General features: G+C 52.7%; 1 protein-coding gene across 2 annotated transcripts in view; it reads left to right on the top strand.

The window, feature by feature from the left end:
* Nucleotides 1–8,945, top strand: part of RAI2 (retinoic acid induced 2) — a 59,515-nt gene that overhangs the window by 202 nt on the left and 50,368 nt on the right. Inside the window, exon 1 of one of the 2 annotated variants that reach the window (XM_004481561.5) lies at nt 231–469. The exons of the other annotated variant lie outside the window; for it this stretch is intronic. The gene's annotated coding sequence lies outside the window, so the exon portion shown is untranslated. Of the gene's footprint in view, nt 1–230; nt 470–8,945 lie in introns of those variants that run through there. 2 annotated transcript variants of the gene reach the window in all.

Genomic DNA, 8,945 nt, shown 5'->3' with positions numbered 1-8,945 from the left:
GGGGCCTGCGCCCGGGGGGCAGGACGGGCGCCCGGAGGCCGGGGCCAGCGGGCAGGGCCGGCGGGGGCGGGGACGCGGGCCGAGGCCGCCGGCCGGGAGGCGCGCCCGGGGCCGCGCTCGGGCTCGGGGCGCCGCGCACTGGTCGGCGGGGCCGGGGCCGGCCGGGGAGGCGGCGCCGGCGGGCGGGGCGGGGGCCCCGAAGTGGGGTTTGGGCCGCCGCCCGCCTTGGCAGCGGGCGCCGAGGGGCGGCGCGCGGCGGACTCCGCGCCCGGGCACCGCACCGGGCCGCCTCCGCCTCGGCCCTTCTGCCCCGGCCCGGAACCCCCGGCGCCTTCCAGGCCCTTCGGAAGATGGATTCTGTTGACGCATCGGGAGGCCCTGGCGAGCCGGGTGGAAAGTTGGGTTTTGCCCAATCGCGCCGGGCTCCTCTTTGTGCCGCTCGGCCGGCCCTGCGGCCCCCCGGAGCCGGGTGAGTGTGCGGCGGCGGCCGGGGGCCCTGGTGCCCCGCCGCGGGCGGGCTCCGCTGCCATGTTCCGCGCGGAGCGGCGGCCCCCGCCGCCTCGGGGCGTGCGTTTCGGGGGCGCCTGCTGCCGCGGAGGGAGTTGGGCGCCGCTGTCGGCGCTGGCTCCCGCGGGCTCGGGGTTGTGCTCCGTGTGTTGGCTTGTTTGCCATTTAAAGCCCGACTATTGTTCCGGCGGAGCTGCGCCTGGGTGGGGAAATGGCATCCCACCCCAGTTGCTGGCGAGGGGTAGAAATGTTGCCAAACAGCTGCTGCTTTGTGTTTCCATATCAGAAGTCCCTGGAGTGGGTTTGGGGCACGACGGCTGCATGGAGGGAGGGAAGAGGCACGGAGGAAGAAGGTGGCCTTGGAGGCGAGAATTGTCACCCACCCCATGGCACGCAGTCAACCTCCCTTTCTGCCTGCCAAACTTTTATGAATATTCCTTTTGTGGCAGGGGGAAGCTTAATGAATGCAGCCCAGTTTTCCTGGGAAAGACAGCCCGGCTTTAACAATGGTTTGAGAACTTAATCAATGAGCAAGGCAGGAGGCGGCGGCGGCGGTGGCGCTGACACCATAGCGGGGATGTGGCTGCTGCCTCCAGGCAGGTAGGGGAGAGGTGGGCCGGGCAGAGCAGGGCGCAGCGCCTGGGTGGCCGCGGGCCGGGAACTGTCGCTGGCTCTTACCTGTGCCCGCTGGAGCCACCCGCCGCCGTACCGCCCTCCTATCGGTCTGCCCAGATCTCGGCGATGGGGCTGGAAGGGCGACTTGCGGCCCGCCCTGCCCCCCCTCCCCAAATCTGGCGTTTTTAAGGATGTGTAAATATTTTGCCGAGGGTAAGTGACATCAACAGAATGATATTCCGCAGAGCCCGGGTGTGCAGCGATGATAGATAGATAGGGCCAAACAAAGTTTTGATAGCCGCGTCTTCTCAGGGCTCGCTCTGTTTCGTTTGGGTCTTTGTTTTTGTTGGTTTAGTATTATCTCACATCCTCTGGTGTGATCCCTTTATTTGGCTGATGCTTGAAAGCTTCTCTTCAGAACAGAGAGCAAAGCAGCCAGCAGGGAGAAAATAATTCCGAGCTTTGCATGCATCAGGCCAGGTTTTCCTCTGCTTTTCCCAGGGACTCTTTTCCACCGTTTTCTAGAGGTCTCTCTTTTCACTCTGGAGTCAACAGAATTGTCTGTGGATTGACGTAGACACTCATGATAACTTTGAGAACATAGTGTGAATGTGCCTTTGTTACAGTGAAGGAGTGGTGATATTGGATTGGGGACAATTGGGGGGCTGGCGGGCAGCTCACCAGAGCGCTTTGGGCTCTTGCCCCCTCACTGGCTTTTGCTTCATGCTTTCTTCTCAAGGGTGGATGTGGGGGGCTCTGCCACCTTCAGGGTGCGTTTGAAGGCACGGAGTCATACGCCCGGGAGCATCCCAGTTTCTCTGTCCCTGAGAAGCCCAGAGCAGCTTCCTCTTCCCCCTCCCACTCACAGCCTTCTGGAACTGGACCCTTGCTTCTCCATCCCAACAGATGCCCGCCAGAGGCATGACCGTGAACCAAGTCAGACTGGAACTTGGGGTCATTTAACCACCAGGTGGGGGGGCGGGGGTCCTTTATTATGCAAAGAAGCCCCAGGCCTCCTAGAGTGAGGCTTGACTTTGGAAAACCTGCCGGTCTCAGGAACAAATGAGAAAACCATTTTCCAGGCGATTCCCGTTGCCAGTGTGAGAGCTTGGAGTTAGGGAGTTGGGCAAGAACCGCGATATAAATAAAAACGTGGTGCCCAGAAAGCAGGATCACTGGGGCAGTGTCATTAGAAATGCAAGAAAGAGAAAAAAAAAGACTGGAGCGTGTGATGAGGTGTTGCTGGGCGTGCACCAGGAGACAGCTCTAGCTAAGGACCTGGAAAGTATGGACTCCCCAAGTCCCTCTGACCCGGAATGGAGAAGGAAGATGACCCCAAACAGTGTCCTGTGAAACGACGAGGAGTAAATAGAAAATGTGTGTTCTCCAGCTCCTCGCTTCGCCCTACGCTTTAGGGAGGGGGTGAGTGGAGGAAAAGAAATTGAGAGGGGGATTAACATGTGCTGTGGCCCTCTGTCTGCCAGGCACTTCCTACGAGGGGAATCTTCTCCACTGCTCTGTGGCGAGGGCATTGTTTTGGTAGATAAGGAAACTGAGGCTCAGAGAAATGTCCAGACCTTTGTCTGATTCCAGACTTTGTGGTTACGGTTCAAAGGGGCAACCTGCCCCTTAACCCCTCCTCCGAGTCCCTTATTTATTTCTCTTAAAGGCCGGATTCCTCAGCCCGTACCCCTTCACAAAATGTAGGACCTACCTAGAGGAGAAGAGCTCGCCAGTGAGGCAGCCGGTCACCCATGGTGCTTAGGTGCTGAGTAGAGAGAAATGGTTCCTCAGTCTTCCTGATGACCACAGTGCCATTACATCTCAGGAATCCCCAACACTCAGCTGTTGGCTTGATAAATGCGAGTCGAGTGACTAAAGAATCTCGCTGGTGGAGGGGATGGTGGTGGGGAAGGAACTGGGAATCCTTGTCAAGGGAAACCCAGCAGGGCGAGATCCAGAGGTTTGTGTGTTTTGTTGGAGAACCAGAGTTCCTGGTGTCAAGCTCCAGTTCCAGCCCTTGGCAGTTCCGCGCTGACAAGCCCTAATTTCGTCCTTCCCGCACCCCTGTGAGGTGGGCGGTACTGTTCCCATCTTGTCAATGAGGAAACTGAGGCTCAGGCAGGTTACGGATTATTAGCCCAACGTCCAGAGTGGGACCAAAGAATGGGTGAAGCCAATGCTCTACATGAGATGGGGACTTGCCATGCAAAGGCATTGTCAAGGCCAACCGCCTAGTCCCCTTCCAGCCAGATGGTGACCTTTAACCCCCTAGAAATTCTGGAGCCACTGGTAGAGCCAGGATTGGCATCCACACACGAGGAGTTTCCCCACTCTGCTGTCTCCCCAGTCAAAAGATGAGGGGGACCTGAGAGGAAGAGGCTCCCCAGGAGTGGGGAAGATGGCTAACTGCATTTTTCCTATGCACAAAAGCCTGTGTGGGATTATGAATCAAGCTTGATTTGGGGATCAGGGTGAGTCCTTGCATTCGAGTTGCGACTGCAGCTCTTGTCTCTGGAAAATGCCTCTGGTTACCATTTCTCCTTCCCACCTGATCATCTCCCCCACCCCACCCCCCACCCCCCAGCCCCGTCATCTCATTCTTTCAGGGCTCGAGGCCTCCCATTTGTGGCTTCCAATTTTTTGAAACACCTCTCGAGCTCCCACTCCTCCGTGCTCGGACGGTGGCTGGTGAGGAGGGGACTTCGGTGGCCACGTTAGTTCTTCTGGATTTCACCCACCACCCTCCTTCTCTCTCCAGCCAGGAACACACACACACACACGAACACACACGCACGGGCAGACAACAGGCACACTTAATTTGATCACGTTTCTGTATCTGCTGTACCAAATTAGATTGCCTCCCCAGAATTGTTATTGAAAGATCGTACGTGACTTTGGTGGGCTTCTGTCCCAGCCCCTGCCCGCAGATGAGCAGAACAGCCAAGATGGAGGCGGTGCCATGAGCAGATGCCCTGGGGAGTGATGACACACGCTGGCCTCCCCGCTGCTGTGGGGCAGGCCCCGGCAGGGTAGGCGTGGCCCCTGGACCTGTCATAAAAGCCCATTTTAATCCCGACTTGGAAGTTAGGTTGGGCTTCTAGAACCTTCCAGTCCTAGTAATTCTGAGGGTTTTTTTTTTTTCTGCTGGACTTCTTAGTTCCACTCATTCATTTAGAGAATTTTGAAGCACATCCTGCTCACACCTATCACTTCTCTTCCCAGAACTTTCTTGACCTTTCAGCGGCACCCTAACAGCGCTTTCTGTGATGACAGGTATATTCTATATGTGTGCTCTCTAGTACATAGGTGGCTACTGAACACTTGAAATATAGCTAGTCCAAATTAGGATATGCTCTAAGGATAAAGTAGATTTCTAGATTTCTAAGACTTAGTACGAAAAAAAGAGAGAATGTAAAATAGCTCATGAATAATGTTTATATTGATTACGTGTTGAAATGAGAATATTTCGAATACACTGGGTGAAATAAGATCGGCTATCCTAAGAAAAGATATACTATAAAATAAAATTATACAATAAAATGGATTTCCCTGGCCTCTTTTTGTTTCTTAATGTGGCTGCTAGAAAATGGAAAATTATATATATTTTCTCTTGGAGAGCACTGCTCCAGCACAAACTAACTGCCAACTCTGCGGCCTCAGCCTGGTATCCAGGGACTGATTTTCGGTAGCTAAGGGGCCGTTTTGGGGTGTCTTGACCAGGCTTACCCGTGAGCTTGTTTGCTCAGGCAAGTCCTGTGAGTCGCATGGGCTCCAGAAACTTAATGGAGACGAGAGAGCAATGGTAAGAGTTGGCTTGAACAAAAAATGCCCCTTTCCTTGGCTTTCTCACCACCCCACCCCAAGCCCTTGCCCTCGTCCACTGGAGAGTTGCCTCCTGCCTGAGCTAGCTGTCTTCTTCGACGCGTGCTCTGGTAGCAGCTTCAAGCCATACCCTCCCAGGGATTTGTGCATGGAGAATAATGTCCCAGGTAGACACCCTAATCTGACATTGGTTATGCGGGACCCGAGCCAACCTTCAAGAAGAAACAGGAGAAAAGAGGATGCACGCAATCATTTCCTGACAGCTGGATGAAAGCAAGAGCAAGGAAATAAATAAGATCTCCCTGGTGGAGGAAGAATAAATGGAAGGCAGCCCAATTTCACACGCCTGTGCTGCTGCCGTGGGGAAACCCGACCAAGGACATTTGAGGGGTTTGGGGCACCCCGTCCCGTGGCAAGCCATGGCAATACATTCCTGGGCCCTTCCCTGGGCCCTGAGCATGTCCCGAATAGATGGAAAGGGATGCAATAATGAACTTGGGACTGAGGTGATTTATAAGTGATTTAAGAGCCCGGGGCTCTGGCTCCTGAGGGGGCTGCCCCCACAGGGGGACCCTTGGCTGACCTCCTTGGGCTCCTTGGAAGGAGCTGGTTTTGTTTCCCATGGCAGAAGCAGACTGTTTACTGGAGCACAGGAAGAATCCGACATTCTGGCGAAAAATAATTCATTAACAACCAGGGTATTACCAGTTCCCTGGAAGAGCTCCTCCAGCTGCACTGTAGCAACTGTTTCTCTTTCAGCAGCCGATTGGAGCTTCGCTGGCAGCCAAGGCTGGGTGCATTTGGGCGTTTTTGTTGTTGTTGCCTTTGGGTGTGTGGCCACTCTTGCCTTATAATTCAGAGGAAGGAACGGTGGCCTAGAAGGGTCGAAATGGTGTAGCTGTCAGCCGTTCCTTCCTTCAGGGTTTAAGCCTGGAAGCTCTAGGCTGACTCTAGGAATATAGGTTTTTCCTGACCAAAGCCCTTCCCCAAGCTGAGGCAGCGGCAGAGCCACATAGAATGTTCCAGAACTACAGGAATTTTAGGGACTCTCAGCACCTGCCCTTAAGACCCTCTGAAAGCAGTTAGCTGAAGGAGCTCCACCCCCCACCGCTTCCCCCCTCCTCCTCCCCCCCCACCAGGCAGGAGGCAGAAAGTCCTGCCTTGACTGTGTGGAATTCTTTTGCTTATTATTAATTGGCACAGTGGGGCCAAAGTATGTGATTCATCATCCCGGTTTTGAGGGCATTTGGAAAGCAGGGCAGGCATAACCAAGAGAATGGGCTACATGTTTTGCACACTGAAGAATGATGGAATCTTCAGTAAATAAAACAAATGATTCAGGAAGCTTTTTATGCTCTGGAAAAATCTGCTTAAAAAAAAAAGGTTTTTGTTTGCTTGTTTGTTTTTTAATGCCTCATGCCAAGAAGTGTGTATCCAACTAGCAAGAAAGGGAAAAGACTGGCATTTCTTTCTTTGAGTTGTTTTTGTTGTTGTTTTCTAAACTCTAATTGCAGGTTAAGTAAGATACAATGTATTGATTTTGGTTTTGCAGGGAACATAACTAGATGAACATTTTATTTTATGAGATATTAATTTCTATTCATTTAGACGGATGAAACTGGCTTATAAAATGTGCCCTACCTATACCCCCACCAGCGCTGCAGTATTTCTTTAAGGTCTCTAGCTTCAGATTAAGAATCTATTTCATTTATGTGGAAAGGGAGTAAATATGTCTTAAGCCAGCATTTACGCAGACCCACCTTAGATTTCAAAGAAACGGGGTCGGCTCTTTTTGGTCACTGCCAAAGCCAAGTTAACGGACAAGCATATTTGGTTTCATCCAGAGCAGGGTTTCTCGACCTTGACCCTATTGACATTTTAGGCCAGATCACTCTGTGGTGGGGGCCGCCCTGTCCATTGTAGGATGGCGAGCAGTGTCCCTGGCCTCCACACACTAGATGTCACGAGCACCAACCCCCCCCCCACCAGCTGTAACAATCAAAAATGTCTCCAGACATTGCCAAATGTCCCCTTGGGGGCAAAATCGCCCCTGGTTGAGAACCACTGGTTTAGAACAAAATGTAATAAGTAATCTGTGGTTTTGGGCAAATTCAATTTAAAATAATAAAACAGACACAATCCCCCCCCCTCTGACTTTTATATACTATTCGTGGGGGTGATTAATTAACAGTTGAAAGTGGGTCATGTGCCTGATTTAATTCTCCGGTGGGGAGAAGGGTCTTTGAGATTGTATAAGCACCGATTTTTTTTTTTTAAGTCAGGCAAGTGAATAAGTCATAGGTAATTCGAGGGCACACGGTAACAAGGAGCAGCCTCTCTGGTTTTTCATAAAGAGGACGCGTTTATTCCTCCCTAATTTCTTATTCATATGCACCTGATTCTAGATCTGACTTCAAAGCCACCAAGCACCTTCCTCCACCCCCATGCCGCCCCACTGTCATTTCTCCTGTAGCATCTTAAGCCTGAGCCATTTAATTTAGCCCTTTAGCTTCCTTGTGAGAGCTCGGAGCAGTGTAATAGGCTTCATTTCAGGTTGTAGCAGCCCTTTTGCCCACCACTAATTTCTCTGTTTTCCAGCACTGCTGGGAAAGAAAGTCAACGTTGGGTAGGTGGAACATTTTGCAAAATTATTGGACAGTAGAATTCAGGTGGTTCCCACCACCCCACTCCCATTTCTTCCTCTTACCTTTGTTTCCTTGTCATCATTCTGCTTGGGAAACTCCTCCAGGAAAGATAACTCCAATAGGCTGCCTGCAGGCCGCTAGGATCCGGTCATTGCCACAGTCAGCAGGTATCCTTGCCACCGGGACAAGCCCCACCTGCTCTTCCTTCTGATGGTCCCTCGAAAGGCAGGAAGTGGGGGGATCATACACTGCACAGAGAACGGGCCATGGGTGGGGGTAAGCCCTGTCCTCACGTACATGGAAATGGGATGGGCTCTGGGGGCCTGGGGGAGGCAGAGAAGGGGATCACGCATTACACAGGGAACACGCCACAGGGGTCCACCCTACCCTTCCTGTCTCTGGGGATGGGGTGGGTGTCAGGGGTGCTGTAGGGCCCTGACTGCTGCTTCGTACAGAAATCCTGGGAGGCCACTTCATTTTGCAGCCATCCAAGGTAAGCGGACCTTTTCCAAAAGGTCCCTGGAGTTCAGAATGCCATGTTTAGGGGGATTCCTTCGCAGGCTTAGCCAGTAGTAAGGAAAGGTGGAAAGGTGGGCGTTTGGGGGGGTGCCAAGCCAGCAACATAGCCTGCCAGCAAGGGCTGAGCTCCAGCCTGACTTGAGGAGTGGTGGGAGCCTTCCTCGTTGTAGTGAAAGGCGAGGCAGTGAGCTGGCAGGCCTCCACCGTGTGCTGCTGGGTCCAGGCGAGTAAATAATTGATTTGCAGCACATGACACTTGGTCATTCTTGGAGTCCCGTTGCCAGCCCCTCGCAGGCTGGGACTCGGGTGATGGTTACAACAGCGGGAGAGGAAACAGGCTCATCGCTCTCGACCTTGGAGGCCAGGTTTCGTGGTTCCGAGGCCACTGAGGCCACGACTGTGCTGCAGAAGCAGACAGACAGGTCCAAGTGGTATGTTGTTCCTCAAAATAGTGGCAATGGAAATGGCTGTGAAAAACATTTAGCCCCTTGTCATAAAAATGCAAACAGTCTTCCTGCTATCAGGAAAAGCTAAATAAACTCTATTGCAGCTGGATTAAGTGGAAACAGATTTGAAATTCGTTGTTTTTTCTCTTTTTTTTTTCCGGAGACACTTATTTATAGCAGGTTGGGCAAAGGCTGCCACTCTCTTCTTTTGCGACTCCGGAAGAGTGTTTTCCAGATGGCCCTTGCCGTTTTGCTCTTTATTAAGCTTAGCTGAGCACGGCCTCGCTTGGAAAGGTTCATAGAAACTGGTGTTATTTTTTCCAGCTTACAATGGCCATTGATTGGCTAACAGATCAATGGATGGGAATGGATTGCGCCTGTGTTGGTG

The sequence above is a fragment of the Dasypus novemcinctus genome, chromosome X (genome assembly GCF_030445035.2).
Source record: "Dasypus novemcinctus isolate mDasNov1 chromosome X, mDasNov1.1.hap2, whole genome shotgun sequence".
Taxonomy (NCBI): Eukaryota; Metazoa; Chordata; class Mammalia; order Cingulata; family Dasypodidae; genus Dasypus; species Dasypus novemcinctus.
This window is presented reverse-complemented; position numbering and strand designations above follow the sequence as displayed.